Below are 15,332 nucleotides of genomic sequence, written 5' to 3' on the forward strand. Positions count from 1 at the left end.
TTCAAATAGCTAATAATAGCGAATGTTACATGAATTCAATATATAAATTGATGCGTGCACTAAATAATGATATCTAATGTGAAAAACTCTCATATCAATCGATGTTTATTTTGTTCAGAACAGAAAAAGAGGTTTATTTTATTTGCCCAATATTTTTGATGAAGCACCCATTGTCATGAAAGGAAAGCATTTTTTCCATGTCAACATACCAACACACCACGCGTTGAGTGGTGGTGGTGGTGTCCGATTCGCTTCTTCTACTCTACGCACTGCCGGTGCTTGGGGTGAAAATGCAAGAGAAACTGTACACCATGTTCGAACATCATGTGAAACATTGGGATTAAACATCATATGTCCAAACATACCACGAATACAAACATGTCACATTTTCTAACATAGGTACGAAAAAATCATGTTTGTACTCAAACACAAAACTTTGAACAGCAGCGTGGACATGTTTATTCCGGACGCAGTGTTTTTTGTGAAACATGGAAGACTGATGGTGAGGGTTGTCAAAATGTCTGTAACAACGCATTGGTCGAGCCATATGTTGCTATTTTCAACAAATGTCAAACATCTGTTGTGGGTTCATTCGTCTTGTGTTCGTTTTTTGTGATTTTGCTCTGAAGTATTATTTCGGAGGTGTATATATTACATTTATCTACCAAAAAATCAACGCGACGAAAAGAGAATCAACTGACACTTGTCATTTCTTCTAGTAATAGCAATCCTATTTAGCAACCTGCGGTGCGAAAAAGAAGTGATACTATAGCAACCGCGATAGCAACGACGAGTGCGCAAATCGACGAGTTAATAAATTGGCAACGGCTAAAACTCGAGACTAGAAACCATGAATAGTAACGCATTGGTGCGGATGCCCTTACGCACCGCTTACCGTACACAGTTCGTTCTGAACTGCATGCACAGTTCTGCCAGCGGTCAGTTCGTTCTGAACTGTATTATCAGTTCATCATTCACCGTACACAGTTCGTTCTGAACTGGGTATACAGTTCATATGAACTGTTGCCCAGCAAAAAAGAACGGCAGTTCGTTCACTCTTTTGGGTGAACTCGTTTTTTTCAGTTCATGAACGGTTTGCCCATCTCTAGTCTATACAAGGTAAGTGTTCAATCCAGCGTTATTTATATTAATCATGTTATAATTTACAATGCAGAACTTAATTCTAGCGCATATTTCAGTGGCTGAAAATGAGTGGACAGAGGAAAAAACAAATCACCACCAGTTTGAACGGTTCGTTGAACCAATGAAAGCGAATGTAGACATCGCTCTAGGTTTTTGTGGAGGCAGTTCTAATATAATCCCGGTGAAGGAAAAGTGAGAAGAATTCAGAGAGGAGCTTAATGCACTGAGACCATCAATGCGTCTTGGTTCAGAATGGCAGAAAGTAAGTGTTCTAGAAGTGTAAGGGTGGGTTTAGACTAGTGATATATTCATGTGAAGAAATATGATGAGATTTATAGAAATCGCATCAACCATTTACACTAGCGTGAACTTCTATAATGAATATATTCATATTTTCGGTGAATTTATTCACCTAAAGTAGAACTGCATCCATCTTTAGTGATTTCTCACCAGTGAGAAATTCACAAGCGTTTACATATGCTAAATTTATTCAAGTTATATATACCTCGAATAAGTGTATCATATTTATTCTCACCCGTTTACACATATTTTCACGTGAATAAATCCATCTATAGCTATAGATCTCCCTAATGTAAACCCGCCATAAGAGTTCTTTTACGATACTTACTCCTGCTAGCGTACATTAGTACATTAGTTTTGACAGCAATTTTCTTTTTTATTGCTATACTATGCTAAACTTTCTATACCATATGCTAAAGCTGAAATAACAATAATGATTTTAATGAAATTACAGGTTTGGATTGTCATGAGGGGAAAGCCCAGCAAACATTAAATCGCATAACAAGCGTATATATAACATTATATGCCCTAAAATTTGGTTGGCATATAATGCGCCTAACTGACATATGCATGCAAAAGTGGAGGCCATATACATACATGGCAAATGCTTACCGAATTTGTTTGGATGAATATGCAACTTTGACCGGCTATAATTGCGACTTTTGCCATATTCATGTACGATTTATTACAGACATAGAAAAAAAAATTAGTCTTCGTGAAGTCGAGGCCGCCGGGTGTATTTTATCCCGTCTGGTGATACCGTTATCTTGTGATACTGTTGTGATACCGTTACTTTCGCTGCTGGTGAAATAATTGTTTCACCCAAACGGGATTTTTGGACTGCAATAGTGTGAAGCAAACAAAGCGGAAGTAAGAAGACCTGCATCGCGGGCGCTGTGTGCTGGCGTGTTTATCGCCATATCATCGTCATCGAAATCATCATCGCACTGTGGAGCCATACACCGTTGCAGCTGTGCTGTACGATCGACACGCGGTTCGCTTTGAACCGTTCTAATTCAACCGCACGGGTGTGCGATATAAGTATATTTTTTATTAGATTAAGGTTTTTAGTTTAAGAAATAATCAGAAAAAAGATTGAGAAATCACTGAAAAATTGTACATCTGCCACTTTATATGGCAGAATGAGGAGAACCCGTTGACATGGAGATTGAATCCACTGTCTATCCCTCCAAATCTACGGGAGGTGGGAAGTCGCTTAAACGCGTTCCCCCTTCAGAAGAAGTCTTTTCGGGGGAGGAATTAACCCACCTAAACAAGCCCCCCACAAGAAAATTTGCAAACCTCTCCTCTTCACCCCCTCAATCTCCTGCTCCCGTTCCTCCTCTCGCTCCCGTTTTCGCTCTCCCTCTCGCTCCCACTCCCGTTCTCGCTCCCCCTCTCGCTCCCGCTCCCGCTGAACTCCCGATCACGCCACCCAACCCTGCTGTTTCCGCTTCCGCTCAACAATCGACCTCGCTTTCCTCTCCTGTTGTGTCTCCACCCCGTGTCAAAGTTTATCCAGAAAATGCAACTGGAACTGGCCCATGGGTTGTTTTCTTCCGACCTAAACCTAAAGGAAAATCTCTGAATGTCATTCAGATCATGAAAGATTTGACAAAAAATTATTCCTCCGTGGTCGAAATTTCCAAGGTTCGCCCGAACAAACTGCGTGTTGTCGTGGCTGATCGGAAGCAAGCTAACGCTATTGTTGTCGACAAGCGGTTCATTTTAGAATATCGCGCATACGTGCCTTGCCATAACGTAGAAATTGCGGGAGTGATTACAGAAACGGGTCTGACGTGTGAATTTATGAAAAAAGGAAATGGAAAGTTCAAGAAGCTCCCCTCGATGGAAGTCGAGATCTTGGACTGTCGCCAATTAGGCAAAGTCTCCCAGGAAGGGGGAGAAACTAAATTCACGCCGTCCGACTTGTTTCGAGTAGCTTTTGCTGGTTCCGCTCTCCCTGACTACGTTATGGTGGACAAACTGAGATTGCCGGTGCGACTCTTTGTGCCAAAGCCCATGACTTGCAACAAATGCAAGTCAGTTGGTCACACTTCAGATTATTGTGCCAACAAGGAGCGCTGTGCAACTTGCGGAGAGCAACATGTGGGGGAATCCTGCAGTGCGACTGAGCATAAATGTCCATATTGCGGGGGAACTCCACACGCGCTCTCAGCTTGTGAAACTTATAAGAGTCGCTGGGAGAAACAGAAGCGCTCTTTAAAGGAACGCTCGAAGCGCACATTTGCGGAAATTTTAAAGGGCGCTTCTCCACTGATCCAACAACAACAACAACCAATCTCAAACACAATACTTTTTCCTCGTTGCCAGTTGATGAAATGGAAGCGGACACAGCTAGCGGTGTGCCCCCCGTTTATTTCCAAAGGGAATCCCCGGCGCAAGAATGTGACCACTCCCAAAGTTCAAGAACAAGTCCCCCCGGTGATACCCCCTGTTAGCTTGCCTAAAAAATCGAGTGCAGCGGACAAGCAAAATCAGGTTCCTCCTGGCTTCCGTGGGAATAGTTCACCTTCGAACGACCCAGCACTCGAGAGGACATCAAAAACCCCAACTGTCCCTATTTTTTCGTCCAGTTCAACTTCCCAATCGGGATTTATAAAGTTGTTTGACCTTCTGGATCAAATCTTCAAGTGTTTTAATGTTTCCGACTCCATCAGAACCATTGTCATCTCAATGCTTCCAGTATTAAAGACAATTTTGCAACAATTGATGCAAACATGGCCCCTTCTTGCAATGATTATCTCTCTTGATGTCTAATTTAAATAGAGAGGTCGGAGATATCACTGTTTTACACTGTTTGTTTTTTGTACTGTTGTCGTAGTCTCATCCCTAAATTGGATACATTCAAATTTTTAATTCATAAATTCAATTGTGATGTTTTTGCTCTGTCCGAAACTTGGCTTTCTTCACGAGATGATCTCTCTTTCCATGATTTCAATATTATACGCTTGGACCGTGATGACAGATACGGAGGGGTGCTATTGGGGATCAATAAGTGCCACTCATTTTTTCGAATTGAACTTCCACCTATTGGAGGGATTGAAGCTGTTGCTTGTCATGCAAACATCAGAGGCAAAGACCTCTGTATTGTCAGCTTGTATTGGCCTCCGAGAGCTGCGGTTAGCCGCAAGCAACTTGTTGACATGTGCTCACTCCTTCCTGAGCCACGATTGATCTTGGGAGACTTCAATTCTCATGGAACTGCCTGGGGGGAACAGTACGACGACAATCGTTCATCGATGATATATGACCTTTGTAACAGCTTCAATATGACCGTTTTGAACACTGGGGAAACAACACGTGTACCTAAACCTCCTGCTAACCCAAGTGCTCTTGACCTCTCGCTTTGCTCGAATTCATTATCGTTAGATTGCAAGTGGAATGTAATCCAGGACCCCAACGGTAGTGATCACTTGCCAATCAAAATTTCCATCACCATTGGGTCGAATTCTTCTGAATCTATAAACATGGCATATGACCTCACAAGACACATTGACTGGAAAAAGTATGCGGACGCGATTGCTCTAGCCATCAATTCCAGAGATGGTTTACCTCCATTGCAGGAGAATGACTTCCTTTCTCGTTTGATCTATGACAGCGCTCAAACGAAACCCATTCCAGGTTCCACCATTTCCCGAAGGCCTCCCAATCTATGGTGGGATAGCCAATGTTCCAAGCTTTATATAGAAAAATCGAATGCATTTAAAGCTTTTCGGAAACGTGGAACTCCTGAAAATTTTCAAACGTATTTAGCCCTTGAGAATCAGTTCAAAAATTTGATCAAAGGGAAAAAACGTGCTTATTGGCGAAATTTCGTGGGAGGTTTGTCACGAGAAACGTTAATGAAAAAATTATGGAAAGTGGCTCGAAACATGAGAAATCGCTCTTCAACGAATGAAAGCGAAGAATATTCACATCGATGGATTTTTAATTTTGCACGAAAGGTTTGTCCCGACTCCGCTCCCGTGCAAAAAATTGTTCGAAATATACCACAAGATAGGTGCGATCTTGATTCCGAGTTTTCGATGGTAGAATTCTCTCTTGCTCTCCTTTCATGTAACAATTCTGCTCCGGGATCGGATCGGATTAAGTTCAACTTGTTGAACTGTGGCGAAACATCGCTTGTTGAATTTATTCAATCGGTTTCTGGAACATAATATTGTTCCAAATGATTGGAGACAAGTACGAGTTTTAGCTATTCAAAAACCCGGAAAACCCGCGTCCGACTTCAATTCGTACCGCCCAATAGCAATGCTGTCTTGTATACGGAAATTGTTGGAGAAAATGATCTTGTTTCGCCTTGATCGATGGGTTGAAACGAATGGCCTACTCTCAGATACACAATATGGGTTCCGCAGGGACAAGGGGACGAATGATTGTCTTGCGTTGCTTTCTTCAGAAATTCAAATGGTTTACGCCGAAAAAAAACAAATGGCTTCAGTATTCTTGGACATAAAGGGGGCTTTCGATTCTGTTTCAATAGAGGTTTTGTCGGACAAATTACACTCTCGGGGTCTGCCGCCTCTATTGAATAATATGTTATATAACTTGCTTTGTGAGAAACATTTGAACTTTTCTCACGGAGATTCGGCAGCAAATCGGGTCTCTTACATGGGCCTCCCCCAGGGCTCATGTTTAAGCCCCCTTTTGTACAACTTCTATGTAGGCGACATCGACAATTGCCTTACACAAAATTGCAGCCTAAGACAACTTGCAGATGGTGGAGTGGTGTCTGTCGTAGGATCAAACGAATCCGACCTGCAAGGACCCTTACAAGATACTTTGAACAATTTTCCAACCTGGGCCATTGGCCTAAGGATCGAATTCTCCACGGAGAAAACAGTGATGGTGGTTTTTTCTAGGAAGCATAGACCAGCAAAACCAAAGCTTCAACTTTTGGGTAAACCGATCACTCATGCTATGTCATTCAAGTATCTTGGGGTCTGGTTCGACTCCAAATGTACTTGGGGGGCTCATATTAGGTATCTGAGTAAAAAATGTCAACAAAGAATAAACTTTCTCCGTACAATTACCGGCACCTGGTGGGGAGACCATCCCGAAGATCTTATTATGTTGTATCGAACAACTATTCTCTCAGTGATGGAGTATGGCAGTTTCTGTTTTCAATCAGCTGCCAAAACACACCTCATTAAACTCGAGCGAATTCAGTATCTTTGTCTCCGTATTGCGTTGGGATGTATGCCCTCAACGCATACCATGAGCCTCGAGGTTTTGGCAGGCGTACTCCCACTAAAAGATCGCTTCAATTTATTAACTCTTCGGTTCCTCATCCGGTGTAAGGTTATGAACCCATTGGTGATCGGAAATTTTGAGCAGCTGATCGAGCTAAATTTTCATTCTGGATTCATGAGCTCATATCATGAATTCGTCTCCATGCAGGTTGATCCTTCTTCGTATATTCCCAACCGTGTTTGTTTTCCTGACTACATCAATTCCTCTGTGCATTTTGATCTGTCCATGAAGCAGGATATCCATGGAATTCCAGATTATCATCGATCGGGGATCGTTCCTACGATTTTCGAAGCAAAGTATGGGCGTGTCAATTGTGATAATATGTACTTTACTGATGGGTCCTCTATGAATGAGTCCACAGGATTTGGAGTGTTCAACAATTTTTTTAGCACCTCACACAGTCTTCAGTATCCTTGCTCAGTGTATATTGCTGAATTGGCAGCAATACACTGGGCGCTGGACAGCGTCGCCTCACGACCTGTTGAACACTATTACATTGTAACGGATAGTCTGAGCTCTGTCGAAGCTATCCGTTCAGTGAGGCCGGAAAAGCACTCGCCGTACTTCCTTGAGAGAATACGAGAAATTTTGAGTGCTTTATCCAGACGCTGTTATGTCATTACCTTTGTCTGGGTCCCTTCACATTGCTCAATTCCGGGTAATGAGAGGGCTGACTCATTGGCAAAGGTAGGTGCAATTGAAGGCGATATTTATCAGCGTCAAATCGCCTTCAATGAATTTTATTCTTTAGTTCGTAAAAATACCATCGTTAACTGGCAACGCAAATGGAACGAAGATGAATTGGGCCGGTGGCTCGACTCAATTATCCCTAAGGTTAGCCTCAATCCGTGGTTCAAAAGTCTGTACTTGAGTCGGGACTTTATTCGCACCTTCTCCCGACTCATGTCCAATCACTGTTCGTTAGACGCGCTGCTTTTTCGTTTTAATCTTGCCGACAGCAATCTCTGCGGTTGTGGCCATGGTTACCACGACATCGAACACGTTGTTTGGTCGTGCGAGTTGTATCTTGTCGCCAGATCGAATTTAGAAAACTCCCTTCGGGCTGGAGGAAAGCAGTTCAATGTGCCGGTGAGAGATGTGTTGGCTCGGTTAGACCTTGATTACATGTCCCAAATATATGTTTTCCTTAAAGCTATCGATCTTCGAGTGAGATTGTTCATACATCCTTTTCCCCTCCTTTTCGTCCTTCGCGAGCTATCGGTTCCCTTCCTACTAACATTAGAATAAGTTAAATTGTAAACACATATTAAATGTAAGGATAGTTTTAAGAATTGAGTGTGAAGTGTCAGTGTGAATGAGAATGTGAATGTGAATGTGAATGTGAGTGCGAGTGTAAACACACATCTCCTTACATCCCATCCTTTTCCTAATGAAAATGTGTCACCCTTCTAAACTCGAGTCGACCGCGAGTAATCGGTTTCCTATTTCATTAACCATAGAATTAAGGAAACAACATGTTGATATATGCTAGTTGAAATATAGTTAAGAGTTTGGCTCCATTAAACTTATGTAACTGAGCCTGTAAAAATAATCGGATTAATAAAAAAAAATAGAAAAAAAACAAATGGCGCAAAATATTTTCGTGAAATGTTTATTTTATAGCCTCATGAATCGCCATTTTTATATATGAGTATTTATGTTTGTAGAAATAATAATTGTTTGATTGACTTGTGTTGGGAGTGGAATATGAATGTTTGAAATGGCACAGATTGATGTTTGGTGAAAACTGCTCCGATGTGGGTTCGAACTCCGGTCGTCTGGATTATCATCCACCAGCTATCTCGCGCGGCTATCTGAAATTTAATTCAACAGCGGTTAAAACTTTCGAGTGCATCAGCATTTCATTGACATTTCAATATGATTTAATATGTTCTTTATTAGGATCTAATATGATTCACTGTTTCATGATTTTCTTCAGCATGCAACACGATTCACTACAGTACTGAATCGATTTAAATTATACGCTTATACGACACACAAACTGCATCAGCGTAATATACGCATATGATGCGGATTAAATATATTTTACGACAATGTGCATCATAAAATTGATGTTTATTATACCGAATTGCGACTTAATTTGATAATGGTATTTAAAATCGAGTTTTTACATTTAATGCGATTTCAAATATACACGATACATACTTTGATTGATATTATATGCGATTATGATTTATTCGGATTCTTGTAAGACTTGGCACGTGCAAAATTATACGATTTAATGCTTGCTGGGAAGGTAAAGAAAACACGCGGGAATTTAGAGCCACAGGTGGCTCCAATACAATAAATCTATTGACGCCGCTACAACAAAAACACGACGCTAAAAGAGAATTACATGAATTACAAAAATTATTTTGCTAAAAAAAAGTGAAATTCGTGCGTGACTTCTTACGGAATTCCATAGCTTTATGAAAATACATGAAAAAGTTAATTCTTCAATAATTATATTTTTTTGTAAAGCAAATTGTTTCATGCTGTTGTTTTTATTACACATGCATGCATGCCTTACGCCTATTAAGCTTTATCAATTTTCTCCAAAACATAACCATAATATTAACACTTTTGGAAAAACATTTTCATAGCAGATGTCTCAAAAATAGATTTGGCATCCTTTTTATATTGCTTTGTGAAACATTTCAAAATTGTTTCAAAATATTTCATCACTACCGCTGACATTCGAGCAATATTAACGAATCGAGCTGTTTTCCTCGATTTATATAATTCCAGATTTTACTCGGTGTGATATTTATAGTGATTGTATCGAATCCTCGATTCGATTTCTATAATAGGGTCCTATGTAAACGCTATCGAAAACTCGAGGAAACAAAATTCCGAAAATCTTACGTATCACAACCCAGCAAACATTAAATCGTATAATTTTGCACGTGCCATGTCTTACAAGAAATCCGAATAAATTATAATCGCATATAATATCAATCAAAGTATGTATCGTGTATATTTGAAATCGCATTAAATGTAAAAACTCGATTTTATAAACCATTATCAAATTAAGTCGCAATTCGGTATAATAAACATCAGTTTTATGATGTACATTGTCGTAAAATATATTTAATCCGCATCATATGCGTATATTACGCTGATGCAGTTTGTGTGTCGTATAAGCGTATAATTTAAATCGATTCGGTACTGTAGTAAATCGTGTTGCATGCTGAAGAAAATCATGAAACAGTAAATCATATTAGATCCTAATAAAGAACATATTACATCATATTGAAATGTCAATGATGCACTCGAAAGTTTTAACCGCTGTTGAATTAAATTTCAGATAGCCGCGCGAGATAGCTGGTGGATGATAATCCAGACGACCGGAGTATACACGATACATAACCCACATCGGAGCAGTTTTCACCAAACATCAATCTGTGGCATTTTAAACATTCATATTCCACTCCCAACACAAGTCAATCAAACAATTATTATTTCTACGAACATAAATACTCATATATAAAAATGGCGATTCGTGAGGTTGTAATAAACATTTCACGAAAATGTTTTGCGCCATTTGTTTTTTTCTATGTCTGTAATAAATCTTATATAAGTATGGCAAAAGTCGTATTTGGTGCTTTGACAATTCATGAATATATTCATATTAGATCGCAATTCAATTCCAACATAATCGCTATTATAGCCGGTCAAAGTTGCATATTCATCCAAACAAATTCGGTTAGCATTTGCCATGTATGTATATGGCCTCCACTTTTGCATGCATATGCCAGTTAGGCGCATTATATGCCAACCAAATTTTAGGGCATATGATGTTATATATACGCTTGTTATGCGATTTAATGTTTGCTGGGAACACACGGCAGGGATTGTTTTGAGGTATCCTTAAAAGGAAAACCTGTGAAGTTAATTGGACCGTCTATACATTATTTTTATCGAACGTACTTTTAAATGAAATCCAATAGCGACGGCTGAGAACATTAGGAAACCTGAGAAGATAACCGAGAGAATTGCTCTAATACCAATCAAATCGGCAATATATTCCCCTATTCATAGTGTCGATAAATCTTTGGGAAACCTGAAAAGGTAACAGATGAAACTTCTATAAAAAATCCGGCCGGTGACAGATTCCGTTAGCTGTCGAGCGTACTCTTGATAGAATTTCAGACGGGAAGGGTTCAAAAAGTTAAAGAAATAAAAAATTAAAGAATTAAGAAGGAATTAAAAATTGAAGAATCAAAAAAACAGTTAAACCATTAAAGAATTAATTGTTGTGTGTTTGAAATTATCCTATTAAATCCTATTAAATTCACTTTATCAGGTGAAATGATGTTCATGTAATTTTTTGCAATCACAACAATCATCAGCGATGAAGATCGATCCATTCACGGTTCTGGCCTCTCCCAATCCATACAAGCTCTGCTTGCAATAAGGAAGGAAGAATACGATTCGCGTTGAGGACATCGACGGTTCGCCTTCCAATTAGGGAGGCCAAAATTGTAAAGGCTTTTCATGTGGAATGAACAAACTTTTCATATGAAAATTCTGAATTTATATGATAGAATAACTGCCATTTTTGCCAACTATGGAGAAATATTAAACGAAAATTGTGTCTGAGAATGATTTCATATTATAAGTCTGTAATAATAACGGAAAATGTATGGACAAATGGTTAAATAACTTCCTAACCTTTTGCTGCGAAAAAATACAAATTTGCGTTGCTTTGACGGTTGTCTCAGCCAACATTAGAAAATTGAAACAAGAAAATTCCAGGCAAATATTAAATCGTATGATGGAGAATAATTGAAGACGATATAAATACATCCAAGACACATTTGGATGATATATGATGCATATACACGCAAAAGTGGAGACGATATACGTATATGCCGTATTTCATACGCATATAAAGCCGTATATAACGATATACGATGCTTTTTTCACTGATATGTGATTTGAGCCTGCAATGCTATATAGAATAATTGGAATGCGCGTATATAATACTGCATATCGCGATATCGAGATGATCGTTATACCGATATAAGACTTAATCCATCAATGGCATAGAAAACCGTGTTTTTATACGATTTCAGATACACATGAGGCATTCTTTGACTTATATTTTATACGATTGTAATTTGATACGAATTTATATGCGACCTAGCATGTGCAAAAGTTATACGATTTAATGGGCCCTATTATAGAAATCGAATCGAGGATTCGATACAATCACTATCACTATCACACCGAGTAAAATCTGGAATTATAGAAATCGAGGAAAATTGCTCGATTCGTTAGCAAGCTCGAATGTCAACGGTTGTGATGAAATATTTTGAAACAATTTTGAAATGTTTCATGAAGTACTATAAAAAGGATGCCAAATCTTTTTTTAAGGCATCTGCTATGAAAATGTATTTCCAAAAGTGTTAATATTGTTATGTTTTGGAGTAAATTGATATTCCGTCGAAGAATAAAGCTTAATAGGCGTAAGGCACGCATGCATGTGTAATAAAAACGACAGCGTGGAACAATTTGCTGTACAAAAAATATAATTATTAGAAAATCTATGGAATTCCGTAAAGAGTCATGCACGAATTTCACTTTTTATTAGCAAAACAATTTTTGTTATTCATGTAATGAACATATAATTTTCTTTTAGCGTCTATTTCTTGTTATAGCGGCGTCAATTGCTTTATTCTATTGGGGTCACAACCTGTTGCTCTAAATTCTCGCTTGTTGTGTGCTAGTGTTTTCTTTACCTTTCCCCTCATGTCAGTCCAAACCTGTAATTTAAATCAAGGCGCGTAGAAGTATATCCTAAGGTGGGCCAACATGCTAAAACCACTCTTCAGCCATCTTGGAAGTCTACTGTGTTTTGTTTGTAAACAAAACCCAATACGCTAGTGCCGAAGCTCGCTCCTGATCAGTCTGTCTCTTTCACGCTTCAAGGAAATAATTCCCCTTCTGCTTTCTTCCGTACTGTTTTCATATACCGCTCCCCTCACCAACTTAGTGACGAAACGGCCTCACCTAGTACCATAGACCCGTCTTGATTTAAATAAAATCATTATTGTTTTGCAGGATAGCTTTACACTGAGAGGAAAATTTAGTAAATATGACGAATTTTTTGGTACATGTTACCAATTCTCTAGTCATTTTCTACCCTACTAATCATTGGTACATGTTACAAAAAAAGAATGGTAGGCGCATATGTCAAACAAACTACAAATTGTTGGTCCAACATTGGTGCAATAACAGTGAAAATTTTGCTTCATATTTGTGAGAGGTCATCATCATCAGGGATAATGACAAAATTTTTAATAATTATTTTTAATTTAAAAATTGTATTTGATTGCGTTTAATTCTACATACTTAGAATACATTATACTAATAACTTATTCTATAAACAACATCAATAATTCTCGTTGGAATCATTCTAACAACTGCGTACAAGAGGCAAATTTTAATCGCAGCCTCAACCACCTCAATTTGATGAGCATTTCCAAAGCAAGTTCCCGTTCCTCTTCCTGCTGCATCGCTCTGATTTGCATTAGCTGATTAGCAGACTGACGGTAGAATTAGCACGTTTCATCCGTATTTTGTTCTCTCGTGTCCCTATGAAGAAAAGAAATACATATGTTAATGATATTAAATATGCAATAAATTATGTATGTTCACCTTAAGTTTTTTACTGTCGATGATGTGTTGAAGAAAGATTCCAATCTTAGCGACAAACTCGTCGTTACCTTCAATCCCATAGCTTGGATGGTTTTTGGTAAACAAGTATTACGAGTCTGGGATCATGCCAGCTGTAAAGACAAGGAAAAAGGTCAATAGTGTTGTAATGTACAGAATATAACTGATGTTTATCCTTGGCGGGAATATGAAAATAGTTTCCCGACCGAGGTGACTGATGTAATGATGTAAAAAAAATGAATACTTATCTCCGATTTGTTTGTGATGAATGATTGAACTGCATATAATTTTAAGGCAAACTAAAAAAGAAAAAAATGGTATTAGGTCAATTATGTTAATATGGATCAAAATTTCTTGTGATATTTTTCCCGCCGAAAAGATGAAAACAAATTCTCGGGGGAGATGAATACATAATTGAATTCAATAAAAACAAAGTGCTTACCTCCGAATCGCTTCGTCTCCAAAAGACAAAAGGCAAAGTGCGCACATCACAGTTGTTAGGTATGACGATAAAAACAAACTTACTAATGGTATGAAGTAAAATATACGAATTCCTGGTAAGAACATTCATTGCGTCTGACATCTTTTTTACGCAATTTTAGTAATATTTACAAAAAATGTGTATATTTTACCAATGTTTTTGCTACTAAAGATTTGGTAGCTGCTTTTACTAAACTATTTCTCCAGTGTAGCATATGGTATTGGCGATCTAACGCAAAACGTAAACGATCAGTGAGACATCTGAATTTTGTTTTTGAACTAAGAAAATGATGCTAATGTAACCTAAAACTCAAAAACAAATCACGTATATTTTACTTCCGGGCTTTCCAAGGTAGTTCTCACATGCAGGAATCGTACATTTTTCTACTTGTGTTTGATTGTGCTCTCGAATTTCCTTCTTTAATTCAACCATTGTCAACATTTTTATAGTTTTCACTACTGAAAGAGGTAAATAAATAACATGTTATATATAAAATTGAGCAGAATAAAATTTCTTACAAACTTATCACAATCAAATAATCTTTTATGATTATAACATTGTAATTCATGGAAAGAACTACAAACCTACCATAAGCTCACATGGCAAAATTTAAAATCATCATCACTTTCACCGCAGCGCCACCTAGGTGTAGATTTGTACGTTAGATCGCCAATAGAGCATTATACCACTCCGATCATTAGTTTGATCTATTGTAGTGAAAGTGGTATAGTTTGGCATAGTATAGCAATAAAAAAGAAAATTGCTGTCAAAAATAACGTACTAATGTATGCTAGTAGAAGTAAGCAATTTTTAGGTAGGAAATTCGATTGAAAGAAATTCAAAGAGTATGATAAAATTTACTTATGAAAGTTATGTTTATCGTGAAAGAAATACTTACTTTCTGCCATTCTGAAATATGCGCTGGAAGTAAATTCTGCATTGTAAGTTGTAACAAGATTTATATAAATAAGGTGAATTGAACACTTACCTTGTATAGACTATTCTGGCAGCACCGTAAAACAAATGCTGATCAAAACAAACGAACATTTGTTGCAAATTGCATATATTGAAGCGTTTCTGAAATGTTTTCCAAAGGGATGCAAGCCAACACAAAACAATTCTCTGAAGATATGCAACAAGTGAACCAAACAACTCTAAAAGTTCTGACACTTGCATCGATAGTTATCACTCGCTCGGTGCTATCGAATTGCTCGATTTCTATAATAGTAAAATAGAGCAAACGAGCAAAATTCTTATCGCCTCGATTTCTATAATAGGGCCCAATGTTTGCTGGAAATCGTTTTGGGTACAATAAGATATAATAAATTTCGCTCAGCTTCACATCGAAGGAACTATGTAAGCAATATACAAGCTAGCTGGTATTGCTGCAGGGTAATAAATAGTTTCCCGAATTTCTATTTTCAGCTTCCGCCAATTGCGCGTTGTTATA

Source organism: Toxorhynchites rutilus, chromosome 2 (genome assembly GCF_029784135.1).
Source record: "Toxorhynchites rutilus septentrionalis strain SRP chromosome 2, ASM2978413v1, whole genome shotgun sequence".
NCBI lineage: Eukaryota > Metazoa > Arthropoda > Insecta > Diptera > Culicidae > Toxorhynchites > Toxorhynchites rutilus.